Genomic DNA, 17,415 nt, shown 5'->3' with positions numbered 1-17,415 from the left:
CATGTGCCTCTGTTCTTACGTACAACTACCCCTTATCAACGGCTAATCATTAGAGCATCCGTTGAAGCTTTCATCCGTTGAAGCTTTCATCCGTTGATGCACTCATCCGTTGAAGGATGTTATCCGTTGATGACTTTATCCGTTGAAGCTTTAGAGACATCCGTTGAAGCTTAGCTTCTTATCCGTTGAAGGTCTTTAAGTCATCCGTTGATACCACTTCATTTATACAAAATTACAAGGCATGAAGTATTTACAATTGGCCTTCCTATCTGCATATCATCTAGTAGTCAACATGACTCATAGTTTCTCTCAACTTCCAAGAATTACATTTTAAATACAGAGACTGAAATATGCTACAACACTAAACTTATTTCTAAGTAAAGCTACACCATCAACGGATAGCCAAAGTGGTCTTATCCGTTGAGGCTACAGACACTAAATTTCTACTTAAGTATTTTGTTAAACATATCATCAAACTAATGCACATACATTCCTAACAATCTCCCCCTATTTATGTCTATAAGAATTGTAGGCATAAATTCAGGGTTAACTTGATGATAACAAAACACTTAACAGATATATGAATTGAAACTAAGTAGAAATTTAAAAATGCTGCAAAAGTGTATGTACTAGGAGGTAATTGAAGATTTACAGTGTTTCCAAGGACACTCCTTTAGTCTGAGCAGATCATCTTTTTCTTCTTTGTTCCCTGGTTTTCTTTCCTAGCCTTTTGTCATTTTCCTCAATTTGGAGTTGGAGTTGTCTGAAGAATTCAGCTTCATCTTCAACACTGACATCCAACTTAGATTGCATTTCTTTGAGAGTTTCATTGCTGGCAATCTTGAGTTGGTCTTCAAGTCTGAAAAATCTTCTGACTCCTTTATCATCTCTAAATTCCATCAACCAATGAGGTGATTTGTGAATTGTAATTCCCCTTTCTTGAATGAGTAAAGTCCTGGGTAAAGCATTGGGCTCCCTCCAAGTTTTCCTTATATTGGCTATCTTGTTGAGAATTTCAGTCTTGGCAGTTCTGGTAAAGCCAGAATCCTTTTGTATGGCTGAAAAGACTCTAATCAAGGTAGAGTAGCCTTCATCCAGAATCCTGTAGAGAGGCCATGTTCTTTCCCCAGCTCCTTTATATCTGAACACTAATCTCTCTGGTAGCTGTCTGTAGGCAGCTATTCCCCTTACATCCTCCAGCTCATCCAGATAGAGTTCAATGTCTGAAATTTCTTTTATGTCACAGATGTGAACATAATCATCTTTAGAAATGGGTGACTTAGGCTTAGGTTTTTGTTTTTGAGTGAATTTCTTAGAGGTTATGGGAGGTGTAGATTTTGGTTTTCTTTTCTGTTTCTTTGGTGGTGGAAGAGTGGTTAGAAAGGTAGGCAATTTGATAGTGTCCCAATCAATAGGTTCCTCTTTTGGAATGATTGGTTCACCATGGATGTTTATTGTGGGATCAGCAACAAGGGGTTCAGGTATGGAAGATAGTGGTTTAGATATAGATTTGGTTACTTTAGTGTTATCTCCACTCCTTCTATGTGCCTTGGCCTTTCTTCTGTTTCCCTTCTGCCATTCCTCTCTTTCTTCCACACTCTCACCAAATATACTCCCTAAAACCTCATCTAGGTTTGTAGTCTTGTCTTCACCCCTGACTTCAATCCCTTTTTCTTTTTCAACTAGACTTGACTTTAGCTGTTGTTCAAGCTTTGCTTGTGCTCTTTTGTCAGCCTCTAATTGCTTGGCTTCTTCCTTCTTGGCTATTGAGAATTTGGGATGTCCTTGCATCACACATATGCTCTTTCCCTCTCTAATGATAATAGCTCTATTTCTCCTTACAGCCTCATCCATGGACTTTTTGAGATAGGCAATACTCCTGCCTAAAATCTTGTTCTCATCATCTTTTGGAGGAGGAAAGTCCACTTCTTTTAAAGGATTCTTTGTTGAGTCCTTATTGGATCTTTCATTGGGCTTGAGGATTATAGCTTGTAGTTCTTTGGAAGAAGCTTCTCCATCCTTATGACTCCCTACTGGCATGAGCTCCATGTTGATTGGTTCAATTTTTGTGCTGTGTTTCACAGATGTTGATTTGTCTTGTGTAGAACCAAACAACAGTTGCAACCTTTCATCAATTCTCCTCCTTTGCTCTTTCACTTGGATTTCAGCTGCTGCAAGCTGAATCAAATCAATTCCATCAGGCTTGCCCTTGATTTGAATGATTGGAGAAGTAGTGATGGCAGGAACTAGCACTTTAGATATGTTGACTTTTGTAGATGGCTCTCCTTCCCCTTCCCTTTTACTCTCCCCCTTTTTGTTATCATCAAGGAGAGGGGCCAAGCCTTGTGCTTTTGCCAGCTGCATTAGGAGACTGGTTTGAGATTGTTGATTGTGAAGAATGGTGGCCACAGAATCTTCAATAACTTGAACCCTGTCTTCTAACTTGGCCAACCGTTTTTCAGTAACAGATTCTTTCTTCAATCTCAAAACCAAGTCCTGCAATGTACCATAGGGCATGACTGAATCCAATTTATCTGAAGTATAGGTTTTCAAGTCAGCAATATCCTTCCTTAGATCATCCATACCCAGATTCTGCTTCACTTGCTGCAGCTTCATGAGATGCAGTGAGTCCAGGTGAGCTTGAAGGATAGCCTTGATACTTGCATGTGAAGTATTCTGAATGGCCTGTTGAATAGTGTTGATTTGTTTGACTAAAGAGACATTGAATTCCCCTGATCTATACTCCTTAGTCAAGGCCCATTCAGGTAGATTTGGAATTGAACTAGGGCCTTCATCTCCCCCTAAGTCCATGCTTCCATCAAAAGAAATAGAGTCATCATCATCAGAATTTGCTCCAAATTCCTCAGATGGCTCACCAGCTGTAGAAGGCATTTTGTTAATGGCAGCTTTATCCCTTTGAAGAGATTCTGTTGTGTGCACTAGATGTAGTGACCTTTCTGCCTCCTCATTGCCCTGAGCAGCCAACATTTGATAGGCTGTCACAGGATGAGTAAAAGTGTCAGCATCCAAGGAAATGTTATCAATTACAGCTTTGTAAAGTTGCTGAAATTGTCTTTCCTTTTCAGCATCATCCACAATCATTGACTCATTAGCAATGGCTGGTTCCACCCTTGTATCTACTGTACCTGCTTTTCTCTCTTTATCTCTATGTTCTTGCATCAGGGGCTCCCCCTGGCTCACACATCTCACTCCTTCACCTTCACCTACTAAGGTGGTACACCAGTCACTCACTTTTGCCATGCTGGAAGAAATAGCATGCATTTTTGAGCTCTCAATCTCTCCTTTTTCCTGGGAGCAACCCAGCCTCTCACTCAAATTGTCACTCCCTTCCCTCAATCCTAAGAGTGATTGCACAGTATTCATGTCTTCTACACTTGGGATTAATTCAGTTGTTTGTGTAGAGACTGTCAACGGATGTGGAATATCCGTTGAAGGTGAAACTGATGTTATCAACGGATGACTGCTGTTAAGCTTATCCGTTGAAGAACAACCACTTGTCAACGGATGAGTGATATCCGTTGAAGAAGGAAAAGAAGTTGAAGTTGAAAGTGATATAACTGTTGAATCTGTGTAGATTGATTTGAGATGTGGTGACACAGATCCTTCAATTATATCTGAAAGAATTTGCGGGTGATCCAACAAATCATCTAATAGATGATGATCACCTGTATTTGAGTGGGGCTTCTCCCTGAGTTGTAAAGAGGGAGAATCAGGAATTGATGGGAATAACATATCCACATCCAGAGATGGTGATGAAGTGTTTGGTGATTGATGTGTGATTATTGTGAGAGAATGGGGCTGTGACTCCACATTTATTGGAGTCACATCAAACTGAGTTTGAGAAGGCATAGATACAAATGGATGTATCTGTGCAGTGTGTGCACCCTGTGTAGAAGATTGGGTTCTGGCCTTCTTTCTTCTAATAAAGGCTTTTGTTGGTGAGTGTTTGGCTTTAGTGTCCCTCCCTCGTTTGTTCTGTGTTCCTGGTTGGGAACTATTTTCAATAGTAACATCCTTTTGGGAGGATGCTACTAGGGATGTGCTAGATACCTTTTCAACCACCACAACTTTTTGAGAAACTGTGGCTTGGCTAGCTTGGGAAGCACTCAACTTTCCTTCCTTATCCTGGGGGTTTCTTTGATGTTCACCCCTCCCCTCACCACTCACACCCTGTTCACTCACCTCAGGGTTAATAGTTGGTGTTACAACTGTTGTCTTTTGAGAAACAACAGAGGTGGATTTCTTTGTCTTGGATTTTGAAAGTTTAGTTTTGGTGACCTTGGTAGAAATCTGTTGGGGCATCACAGATTTCATGGCCACACTAGAAGATAAAGAAATAGAGGGGTTGGAAGAAGTAGGAGTTGTAGAAGCAATTACCTCACCTACCTGAGGTGCATTCATGATTGGTAAATATACCAATGGCACACTGCTGTTAAGATCCATTCTCTTCAAGTCTGCAAGAACTCTTTTCTCTTGTGCCCAGCACTTGAGTTTATTATTCTCATTGATTATGACTAAACCTTCAGCAATATGGTTAGCCAATAACATAAAGAATCTAGCATAATAGATGTTATTAGGTCTATTAGCTTTGTTACCTAATCTAGTACCTAATTCTAGCATCATATAGTTGCTAAAGTTAAAATACCTATCAGAAACAAGCATATAGAACATATTAACCAGAGATGAAGTTATGGCATCAAAATTACTAATTTTCCCAGAGAAAACCTTTATAAAGGCATCCCCAAGGAAACTCCATTCTTTCCTAAGGCCTTTTCTTCTAATACTCCCTAAATTAGCAGAGTTAAGAGAATAACCTATGGAATCTAACATGCTGGATACATCACTATCAGTGTGTGGTGTCATGGCATTGTTTTCAGGTAATTTAAAACATGCTTTTAAATCATCACAGTTAATACAGTGAGTTTTACCTTTGAGAGTGAAGGAGGTAGTCATATCCATGGAGTTGAACTCAGCAGTTGTCCAAATCTCCTCAACTACTTCACAGAAAATTGTTGGGGCTTCCAGCATTGTATAACTAAGTTTGCAGTTTTTGATGAAGTCCATCATTTTGTGATAGTCTGAGTGGGCTTCATTCTTCTCTACCAAAGCTATGAAATTGTTCTTTTCATAGATGAACCCAGATTGAGACATAATCTTCACGACTGGTGCCATTTTTGTGAGTAGAAATTGCAGAGAATAACTTGAAGTTTTTGCAGAGAGAAAATGGTAAATGCTTGAAATTTTAAGAAAGCGTAAAGTAAAAATGAACAATCAGAAGGACTTATATGCTCTCTCAAATTAATAAAAATAAAAAAAAATAAAAGAAAGATTTATCAATAAATATGCGTTAGTGAATTTCAGTCGTTTAAGAATAAACTGTAAGTATTCTAAGAACTACCTTTAAGACCAATACATACAGATGTATGTATGAGTATCAACGGTTAAGAGAATAGAATCAACGGCTGTTAAACACCTGAATCGACTGACGTGACATTTCAACGGATAAGGCAAATTGTCATTCGTTGAAGGGTACTTCAGTTTTATCCGTTGACGGATAAAAATTCCAGAAATGTATTTGTCTTTCAACGGATAATGACTATCCGTTGATAGAGCAATTTTGACTTTCAACGGATAGGGAACATCCGTTGATGAAATAAACTATGTTAAAAGTCAAATTTGTTCTAGCAACTAATATATTTCAGGCTTCAATTCAAATTGCAATAAAGACATGAATTTTAAGAATAATTAAGCATACCTAGCTCACTTACCAATCTTGTGAATGTTGATTCATCAAGTGGCTTGGTAAATATGTCAGCAATTTGTTGTTCACTTGGAACAAAATGTAGTTCCACTGTACCATTCATGACATGCTCCCTAATGAAGTGGTACTTGATATCAATGTGCTTGGTCCTTGAGTGCTGCACAGGATTCTCTGTTATGGCTATGGCACTTGTGTTGTCACAAAAGATAGGAATTCTATCAACATGAAGTCCATAGTCAAGGAGTTGGTTCCTCATCCATAACACTTGAGAACAGCAACTTCCAGCAGCAATGTATTCAGCCTCAGCTGTAGAAGTAGAGACTGAATTTTGCTTTTTGCTAAACCATGATACAAGCTTGTTTCCCAGGAATTGGCAGGAGCCTGTTGTACTTTTCCTATCTATTCTGCAACCTGCATAGTCTGCATCTGAATAACCAATTAGATCAAAGCCAGATTCTCTAGGATACCAAATACCTAAATTTGGTGTACCCTTGAGATATCTGAAAATCCTTTTGATAGCAATTAAGTGAGACTCCCTAGGATCAGTTTGGAATCTAGCACATAGACATGTAGCAAACATTATATCTGGTCTGCTAGCAGTTAAATATAAAAGTGAACCAACCATGCCTCTATAACTTGTAATATCCACAGACCTTTCAGTCTTATTTAATTCAAGTTTGGTGGCAGTGGCCATGGGAGTTTTTGCAGATGAACATTCCATTAAGTCAAACTTCTTTAAAAGATCATAAATATATTTAGTTTGACTAATGAAAATTCCATCACTAACTTGTTTAACTTGTAAACCAAGAATATAGGTTAGTTCTCCCATTAGGCTCATTTCATAATTACTTTGCATTAGCTTAGCAAACTTTTTGCAAAGTTTGTCATCTTTAGAACCAAATATTATGTCATCTACATAAATTTGAACAAGTATACTAGAGCCATTAACATCCCTAAAGAAGAGAGTTTTATCAACAGTACCTCTAGTGAAGTGATTCTCCAAAAGAAATTTTGATAAGGTCTCATACCAGGCTCTAGGTGCTTGCTTCAGTCCATAGAGTGCTTTCAACAGATAATACACATAGTCTGGAAAATTTGGATCTTCAAATCCTGGAGGTTGACTTACATAGACTTCCTCCTCTAATTTCCCATTTAGAAATGCACTCTTGACATCCATTTGATAGACTTTGAAATTGGCATGGGCTGCATGGGCTAGAAATATTCTGATGGCTTCAAGTCTTGCAACAGGAGCATATGTTTCATCAAAATCTATTCCCTCTTGCTGAGAATAGCCTTTAGCAACCAGTCTGGCTTTATTCCTTATGATAATGCCATTTTCATCCATCTTGTTTCTGAATACCCACTTTGTGTCAATAGGACTCTTGTTCTTTGGTTTGGGTACCAGCTTCCATACTTGGTTTCTCTCAAATTGGTTCAGCTCTTCCTGCATAGCTAATATCCAATCTGGATCCAATAGAGCTTCTTCCACTTTCTTAGGTTCCTCCTGAGACAGAAAACCACTATACAGACATTCATCTTGAGTGGCTTTTCTTGTTTGCACTTTAGATGATGCATCACCAATGATCAGTTCAAAGGGATGATTCTTGGTCCATTTCCTTTGTGGTGGAAGATGTGCTCTAGATGAGGTGGCCTCAGTATTGTCATGATGTGAGACAGAGTGTTGACTAGTTGAAACTCCCCCTGAGTTGTTGGTCCTTTGCAGGGAACTTGGAGTTCTATCAACTGATGATGTAAATCGATTATCCGTTGATGAACCATGATCAACGGATGCTTCATTTTGTACTTCAACGGATGATGCACTATGTCTTTCAACGGATACTGCATTGCCTCTATCAACGGATGCAGTATTTTGTGCATTATCCAAGGGCAAGTTTTGAATCCCTTTTGAAGTGTCATCTCCATCAGTCTCCTCTTCACTATCATCACAATATATCTCAATGTTGTCAAATTTGAGTCTCTCATTATGTCCCTCATCTGTTAGTCCATCAATCTTTTTATCATCAAACACAACATGCACAGATTCCATAACAATGTTGGTTCTTAGATTGTAGACCCTATAAGATTTTCCAGCTGAGTAACCAACAAATATCCCTTCATCAGCCTTTGCATCAAACTTCCCTTTATGGTCAGATTGATTCCTCAGTATAAAGCATTTACATCCAAAGACATGAAGAAAGTTTAGAGTTGGTTTTCTTCTCTTGAACAACTGATAAGGAGTCATGCCTTTAGCTTGATTGATCAAAGAAATATTCTGAGTGAAGCAGGCACAATTAACAGCTTCAGCCCAGAAATATGTTGGTAACTTTGATTCTTCAAGCATTGTTCTTCCAGCTTCAATTAAAGATCTGTTCTTTCTTTCAACAACCCCATTTTGCTGAGGTGTTCTTGGAGCTGAGAACTCATGCATTATTCCATTTTCTTCACAGAACAGCCTTAATGTCAAATTCTTGAACTCAGTTCCATTGTCACTCCTGATATTTCTAACCTTCAAGTCAGGATGATTGTTGACTTGCCTGATGTGATTGATAATGATTTCACTTGCTTCATCCTTTGATCCAAGAAAATAGACCCATGAGAACTTTGAGAAATCATCTACAATCACTAAGCAATATCTTTTTCTTGCAATAGACAATACATTGACTGGTCCAAACAAATCCATATGTAGCAGCTGTAATGGTTCATCAATTGTTGTTTCAAGCTTCTTTTTGAATGATGCTTTCCTTTGTTTGCCTTTCTGACAAGCATCACACAAACCATCCCTTGAGAATTCAACTAGAGGGATTCCTCTAACTAAGTCCTTTTTGACTAGATCATTCATTGTCTTGAAATTCAAGTGGGATAGCTTCTTGTGCCATAGCCAACTTTCAACTGAGCTTGCTTTGCTGAAGAGACAAGTAATGGATTCTGCATCGGTAGAGTTGAAGTCAGCTATGTACACATTTCCTTTTCTAACTCCAGTTAGAACCACTTTGTTGTCTTTCTTACTAGTGACAACACAGGCTTCAGAATTGAAGGAAACTGTATTCCCTCTATCACATAGTTGACTGATGCTCAGTAAATTGTGCTTGAGACCATCAACTAATGCAACTTCATTAATGATGACATTCCTTGTTGAAATCAAGCCATATCCCATAGTAAACCCTTTGCTGTCATCTCCAAAGGTTATGCTAGGGCCAGCTCTCTCCTTGAACTCTGTGAGCAGGGAGAAATCTCCTGTCATGTGTCTTGAACAACCACTGTCCAAGTACCATAGATTTCTTTCATTTCCCTGCACACCATAAAATCAATCAATTTGATTTTGGTACCCAAGTTTCCTTGGGTCCATTCTTGTTAGCCTTTCTCCTAGACTTCATTCCTCCTGCATCTTTAGACTTAGGTGAGTTTGAGTCAACCTTGGTCTTAGATGTAGTTGGTTGAGGTGTAGGGTTAGTCACAGAATCATTTAGCACATTTGTAAAATTATTAGGCATTGATTGTGCAAACATGTTATTCCATATGGGCATATTGTATGGCATTTGAGGCATACTACATGCAGCAAGATAAGGATTGTTAAAATATGGCATGTTTACAAAATGTGCATAAGGATTTTGTTGAGACATAACAGGCATAACATGCAGAGGTGATGCAGACATATTAGGCATAGAAGATGGTACAGTTATGGGAGTCTTCTTAATGGATTTACAATTAGCAGATAGATGATTAACACTACTACAATGCACACAGCTTTTTCTAGGAGCATACCTATCAGGTGTGTAATTATTGTGTTTATTAATTCCTACCTTCCCATTTCTGTTGGATTTTCTTTTAGATTCCTTTTTATCCTCAACCATCTTGAGCCTATTATTTAACTGTTCTAAGGTCATGTGCCCTACATTCACCTTACTGACATCTTTGGATGTGCTTGCTTCTTCTTTGACAAAGTTCTTTGAAGTTGAACCAAACTTTTTGTTGAGTTTCTTTAGATTCTCTCTTTTAGAAACATCTGCCTGTTTTAATTGAGGAACCTTCAACGGATGCTCCTTTTCTTCCTTCAACGGATAACTTTCATCATCCGTTGATTCCACATCCGTTGACAGTCCATCAATTAATTCTAGTTTCTTTTTATTTTTATTCCAGGCAGTTTCACAGAATGATTCAATTCCTTGGACCTTAGCAATTTGAGCACTTACATCCCTAGATGTCTTCCAGGCTTTAATCACCTCTTGCTCTTTCTCTAATTGATTGGAAAGTATTTCTACTTTCTTAACAGATTCAGCTAGTTCATTTTCAACAGATATACAATGCAACTTAGTTTTCTCTAGGTCAATCATCTTATCTTCTAACAAAGCATTTCTATTACTTAAAAACAGATTGTTCTCTTTAATCCTACTATTTTCTTTAGCAAGAGATTTAAGAGATACACGCAAATGATACAATTCAGTAGACATGTCATTAAAGGCATCATTGCACTCTTCTTTAGTAAGCTGTGTTAAGTCAGTAGTGATTACCTGATTGCTTGATGAACTAACTTCATTTTCTTCAGAATCATCCATGAGAGCAAGGTTGACATACTCCACATCTTCATCCTCTTCATCTCCATTAGCTGCCCAGTCCTTTTCTTGAGTAATGAAAGCCCTCTCCTTTTGCTTGAGCAGATCAAAATATTTCTTTTTGTAATCTACTTGTTCAAATTTCTTCTTTTCAGAAGTTGGCTTTCTGCACTCACCTGCAAAGTGTCCACTTATACCACAATTGAAACACTTGAACTTGGATTTGTCCACAGTGTTTTTGTGAGGTTTAGTGGCTCTAGTGTTTTTCTTGAATTTCATCTTTGCAAATCTTCTGGACAGAAATGCAAGATGCTCATCAATTCCATCTGAGTCATCTTGGCTGGAGTTGTCTTCATTTTCAGCAACTTGCTCTTTCCCCTTGCTTGATTCCTGACTTCTTATACCATCTTTGGAGTTTGATGTAGATCTCGCAGTTTCTTGTCTGCATTTCCTCTCATTTTCAGCTACCAATGCAACTGAACTTCCTTTCTTTCTCCCCTTCTCCAATACCTCATCCTGTTCCAGCTCTAGTTCATAAGTCTTCAAGATTCCATACAATCTTTCAAGAGTGAAGTCCTTATAATCTTGAGAGTTTCTTAAGGAGACAGTCATGGGTTTCCATTCCTTTGGCAAGGATCTTAAAAATTTAAGATTTGAATCCTTCACTTGGTACACTCTTCCATACAGCTTCAGTCCATTCAACAGCTTTTGAAACCTATTGAATGTTTCATTTAAAGATTCATTTTCTTCAAAATGAAAGTATTCATACTGTTGAATGAGAAGCTGCATTTTGTTTTCTTTCACTTGTTCTGTACCTTCACACAGTAGTTGAACTGTGTCCCAAACCTCTTTGGCAGTTGTGTAATTTATCACATTATCAAACATATCCATGTTAAGACCATTAAACAAAATGTTCATAGCCTTCTTATCCTTGTGGACTTCTTCTGTGTCTTCCATTGTCCATTCTGCTCTAGGTTTTGGAATGGATTGACCAACAGCAACTGTGGCTGTAGCAACTGTTGCTACTTTGTGGGGAATGTGAGGACCATTCTCAATGCTGTTTACATAACCTTCATCTTGGGAGAGTAGATGAAGGTGCATTTTCACCTTCCAATGGTGATAATTGTCTTTGTCAAGAACTGGGATCTTTACTCCAATATCCTTCTTACTCATCTTTGTTAGATTCCAAGATCTTTAAACTCTTTGTATGTCAAGAGCTAGCTCTGATACCAATTGTTATTCCTAGTGGACTAACAATGAGATTTACAGAAGGGGGGTTGAATGTAAATCTCAAAACTTTTTCAAGTTTTGAGCAGTTTATAAAGTTGTGTGTTCAAGAAGAACAAGTGTGTGAATTGCTTTAAGCTAATACAGACAGATATATATTCAAGCACAAATGTAAAGAACACAACAGACCTTAAAAACTTTTCTGGTGGATTTGTTGTTCCACCAGAGATGGTATTTTAGAAAATCTGTGATTAAACAACGTTGATCACAGCTGCATCCTAGTACAAACTAGATGAATTTTCTCTCAATATTTTTCTAAACAGCTCTGGAAAATTCTCTTCTAATTACTAGCTTCTACTTGGTTTATATATTACCAAGTGTACAAGTGAAAAACAATATAAAAATACAGTAATAAAATAAGTTCTTCACTTGCTTCTTTTCCTGTTCACTCCAGTACTTTGTTGACTATTGCATCTTTGTACTGAAGAAGAACGGCTGCTTTTTCTGTTGTTCCTGAAATTCGGCTACCACATCTCAGTTGTCTCTATCAACCCATGTGCCTCTGTTCTTACGTACAACTACCCCTTATCAACGGCTAATCATTAGAGCATCCGTTGAAGCTTTCATCCGTTGAAGCTTTCATCCGTTGATGCACTCATCCGTTGAAGGATGTTATCCGTTGATGACTTTATCCGTTGAAGCTTTAGAGACATCCGTTGAAGCTTAGCTTCTTATCCGTTGAAGGTCTTTAAGTCATCCGTTGATACCACTTCATTTATACAAAATTACAAGGCATGAAGTATTTATAATTGGCCTTCCTATCTGCATATCATCTAGTAGTCAACATGACTCATAGTTTCTCTCAACTTCCAAGAATTACATTTTAAATACAGAGACTGAAATATGCTACAACACTAAACTTATTTCTAAGTAAAGCTACACCATCAACGGATAGCCAAAGTGGTCTTATCCGTTGAGGCTACAGACACTAAATTTCTACTTAAGTATTTTGTTAAACATATCATCAAACTAATGCACATACATTCCTAACAAAACTTTTAAAAAAAATAGAAAACGTAGAACGAGACTAAACACAAGTTACAAGTACGGGTCAAAATACCGGTTGACTGGTAAAATAACAAATCAAACACATTTATTTTTTTGTCAAATTTTTTGTCATATCACTAAAATATATAGATCTTAACATCTATACGGTTGGATCATTCATAAATATTTTTTAAAAAATAGAAACTTTAGTACGAGACTAAACACAAGTTACAAGTACGAGTCAAAAATAGGTTGACTGTTAAAATAACAAACCAAATAAATTTATTTTTTTCTCAAATTTTTGTCATATCACTATAATATATAGTTCTTAACATCCGTACGGTTGGATAATTCATAAACTTTTTAAAAAAATAGAAACTTTAGTACGAGACTAAACACAAGTTATAAGTACGGGTTAAAATACCGGTTGACTGTTAAAATAACAAATCAAACATATTTATTTATTTCTCCAAATTTTGTCATATCACTAAAATATATAGTTCTTAACATCCGTACGGTTGGATCATTCATAAACATTTTAAAAAAAAATACACTATTTATGTTAAAATTAGATCGTTATACACTATTATTCGCATAATAATTCGTAATAATATTTAAGAATTAACACCGCTGTGTTCTTTAACAACAGTTTTATTATGACAACTGTTGTGTAATATAATTAACCGTTATCCTAGTACTAATAAAATAACGGTTTTTATTGTAAAACTATTGTATTTATTAGAATACTATTTTGTCGGGTAATTATGTTTCTTACAATACTATTTTATGTAAATCCGTTGTCTGAATGTGTTTAAGATAAGTGTTTAAAATTTTTGAATTTCAGCCCATAATTTTTTATACCATTTTCTAATTTACTTTTTACTTTATTTGTTTTGCTGGCAACATTATATACCGTTTGATAAAGTAGTTTACCTGGAGTGCATTTGAGCCGTTAAATTATTTCACTCCCCCCTTCTTTTTTCACTCCCCACTCCACTTCGCTCTCATTCTCTATTTTCTCTTTTCTCTCCTCATGCTCTCACAAGTGCATCTGAGCTCTCACAAGTCACGATACACGTTCAATCTCCCCCTCTCCTCTCTCTCTCTCTCTCTCTTCCTCTCTCTCTCTCCTCCTCTTTCTCCCTCTCTTTCGATTAGTAGGATATCTGTGTTCTTTTGATATTTTTTATAACTGATGTTTTTTTATTTATACTTGGGGCTTATTTATGATCTAGGTTTATATTTTATTTTAAATTGAACATCGATTGGGGTATTGATATTCATGCACTTATTTTTGTGATTTGGGTATGATGGTAGTGTAGTATAACTGATGTTTTTTTATTTATACTTAGGGCTTATTTATGATTTGGGTTTATTTTTTATGCCTTGAATGCGATGTTGTTTGGGATTATGAAATCTGATTAGGGTTATTTAATAAGTTAATGTGTTTATATTTTGGGTTGTGAAAGTTGAAGATTTAGGTTTATTTCTCTTAAGTGATGTTTTTTTTGGGTTGTAAAAGTGGTAGATTAGGCTTAATTTTTTTGCCTTGAATGTCATGTCTTTTGGGCTGTGAAAGTTTAGGAAAGTGATGTGTTAGATTGTGTTGTCGTATGACTGTCTTACTAAGGGGAATCACGGGTTTGCCTATGCTTGATTGCTTCTCAACTATCAATATGTATTATGTGTATAATGCAGAAGAAATGAAAACATTTTAGGTGCATTAATAGAGATGCCACATGAGTGTTGATAAGTGGCATTTTATACCACTTAGAACGTCTTAAAATGGCTTAAATTGGTGTCTTGAAATCAAGTATTTTGTGTATTTGATGCATTTTTCTAGTGTTTATGTATTTCAGGGTTTTAGTTGCATTTCGGGGGAGGAATCATCAAGAATAAGCCTTGGCATGTGTTTACCATTACGAGAGGAAAGAAACGGGCAGATTATGGTGAAGAAACGGAGCGAAATCAGAATTTTTCCAGTAGAGGTCTGAGCGCCCGCTCAGCATTGGTGAGCGGCCGCGCAGCAAGCTGAGCGCCCGCTCAGCTATGCTGAGCGGCCGCCCAGGGTCGGGAAAAAAGATAAATTATTTTATGACTTCTACTTCTGTTTGGTTTCCACTTCTATGTAATCTGAGTTTTATAGGACTATTATATAAGTAGATTTGAGACGTTTTCACAAGTGTGATTTGAAGAAGATTGTGTTTTTACGCGAGGAGCGAATGAGATAAGGAAGAAGACCGATTTAGCACACCGCAACGAAGAGGAAGTATATATTCTTGTGATTCTTATTTCGTTGTAACGTTGGATGCTAGTTTTCTTGCTTTGAACTTATTTACTCTTGTGACGTACTCTGTTTTAATATAATTAGTTTAGTTATTATTTTCTTGTGTTTGTTTATCATGATTTCATATGAACCCATGATGACGATAAGTGCTATTATGGGCTAGTCGTGATCATGGGGTTGCAACGGATTTATTATGCAATTCTTTAGTTAATTGTTTAATACTTTAGTGTGTGATGATTGTATGATATCTAGTATTGGTTGTGCGTATTCGTCTTACGTGCGTCGCGAACATATAAGATAGGGTGTTAATCTCTTGTGAAGCGACGGTGGATCTTGGGATTTAGAACTTGCCATGCTAGCATAGGTTCATGTACGTTGTGCATGATTAGTGGGTAACTCTAACAGTTTTATTTGCCCTTTGTAATCAAAAGGAATAACTTGTGCTTAAATCGTTGTGTTGTCAATTTCTGTAGACATATGGGCACTCAACATAATTGATGACTATTCAACTTCTATCTTAATTGTGGATGCTTGGTAGAATGGTATTAGTACAATGAAAGTTGGCTTTTATCAGTTTTGTGTTATTCGATTAATATCATTACTGTCACATGCTAAAGGTAATAACAATGGCTATAGAAGGAAGTAATAATGAAGTTGTGATCTCATGAGTGTTTTATTATTGATAAATTGAAGTGTTAGTTAAGTGATTAATTAAGTAGTTAATTATAGTTAATATTTAATCAACAATTTTAAGTGTTAGTGTCTTAACATTGAGGAGTAATCATACATTGGTGAGTGAGTTTAATTAGACAATAATTTAGTCTGAGTCTCTGAGGGAACGAACTAGAAAGTATTCTATATTACTTGCGAACGCGTATACTTGCGTGAATATTAGCGCGTGTTTTCGCCCTAACAAGTTTTTGGCGCCGCTGCCGGAGACTTGGCGTATTTGTTTAGTTTATGTACTTACCATCATTGGTCATTAGGACTTAGTGATTAGGACGTAGTAGTTACTTATTTTTTTCGGTTGTGTTTCAGGTACTTTAGCAAGCGTTTATGCAAACTCGTTCTCGTGCTCGCAAGAGGACTTTAGATACAGCTGAGGAGACAGACGAAGTTCTTGATATTCCGGAGAAGTTAGATTTTGAGCATTCGGATTCAGGAACTGAGCAGAAAGAACCAGAAAACATGGGAGATCGTATTGTTCAAGCTGATCCAGCTCTTATGGATTTTTCTCGGCCTAAAATTGATGACATTCAGTCAAGCATCCTTCATCCGGCTATTCAAGCTAACACCTTTGAAATCAAGCCGGGCACTATTCAGATGGTGTAGAATTCTGTTTCTTTTGGAGGAGCGGCAACTGAAGACCCCAACATGCACATAAGGAATTTTGTCGAGATCTGCAGCACTTTTAAGTATAATGGCGTGACTGATGAGGCTATCAAGTTGAGGCTTTTCCCATTCTCACTGAGGGACACGGCTAAAGACTGGTTACATTCTGAACCAGCTGGGTCCATCACTACGTGGCAAGATCTTGCACAAAAGTTTCTGGTGAAGTTTTATCCGATGGCAAAGACTACTGCTATGAGGAGTGCTCTTACTCAGTTTGCGCAGCAACCTACAGAATCTATGTGCGAGGCTTGGGAACGCTACAAGGAAATGTTGAGAAAATGTCCACATCATGGAATGCCGGATTGGATGGTGATCACTGGTTTCTATAATGGTTTGGGGGCCCAATCTCGGCCCATGCTTGATGCAGCAGCTGGAGGCGCCTTATGAGCTAAAGGCTATACTGAGGCGTATAATCTTATAGAGACGATAGCTGCAAATGAGCATCAAATCCCAACTCCGAGGATGACGTCAGGCAAGGTAGCAGGTATTCTGGAAGTTGATGCAGCCACCGCTATTGCAGCCCAGCTCCAAGCGCTATCAATGAAGGTTGATTCTCTGGCTACGTATGGAGTTAATCAAATAGCTATGGTTTGTGAGCTTTGTGCAGGTTCTCATGCTACGGATCAGTGTTCTCTTGTCAATGAATCTGTTCAGTATGTGAATAATTATCAGCGACAACAGCAGCCTGTGCCAGCGACCTATCATCTTAACAACAGAAATCATCCAAATTTCAGCTGGGGGAATAATCAGAATGCTATTCAGCCACCATATCAGCAAGGAGTGAGTAAACAGTTTAACCCACCTGGATTCCAGCAACCACAGCAGTATGCTACAAGGCAATCATATCCTCAACAGGGAAGTGCAGCTGCACCTACTAGTGCTGATTTTGAGGAACTTAAGCTGTTATGCAAGAGTCAGGCGGTTTCTATCAAGACCTTGGAAAATCAAATCGGCCAATTAGCCAATGCAGTGCTCAATCGTCAACCTGGTACTCTTCCCAGTGACACGGAAGTACCAGGTAGGAAGGAAGCTAAAGAGCAAGTCAAGGCTATTACCTTAAGGTCTGGAAAAGTAGCTGATTCTGAAAAGGCAAAAAGAAGTAGAAGCTGAAATTAGAGATGAGGAATCTA

General features: G+C 37.5%; 1 non-coding gene across 1 annotated transcript; it reads right to left on the bottom strand.

The window, feature by feature from the left end:
• Positions 1-16,474: 16,474 nt before the first annotated feature.
• On the bottom strand, positions 16,475-16,581 carry LOC141699839 (small nucleolar RNA R71). The gene has a single exon (XR_012566119.1). It is a non-coding gene; the product is annotated as a small nucleolar RNA R71 (small nucleolar RNA).
• Between the last annotated feature and the right edge of the window lie 834 nt (positions 16,582-17,415).

Source organism: Apium graveolens, unplaced genomic scaffold (assembly GCF_009905375.1).
Source record: "Apium graveolens cultivar Ventura unplaced genomic scaffold, ASM990537v1 ctg1399, whole genome shotgun sequence".
NCBI lineage: Eukaryota > Viridiplantae > Streptophyta > Magnoliopsida > Apiales > Apiaceae > Apium > Apium graveolens.
The sequence above is the reverse complement of the archived record's forward strand: the minus strand, read 5'-3'. Positions and strand labels throughout refer to the sequence as shown.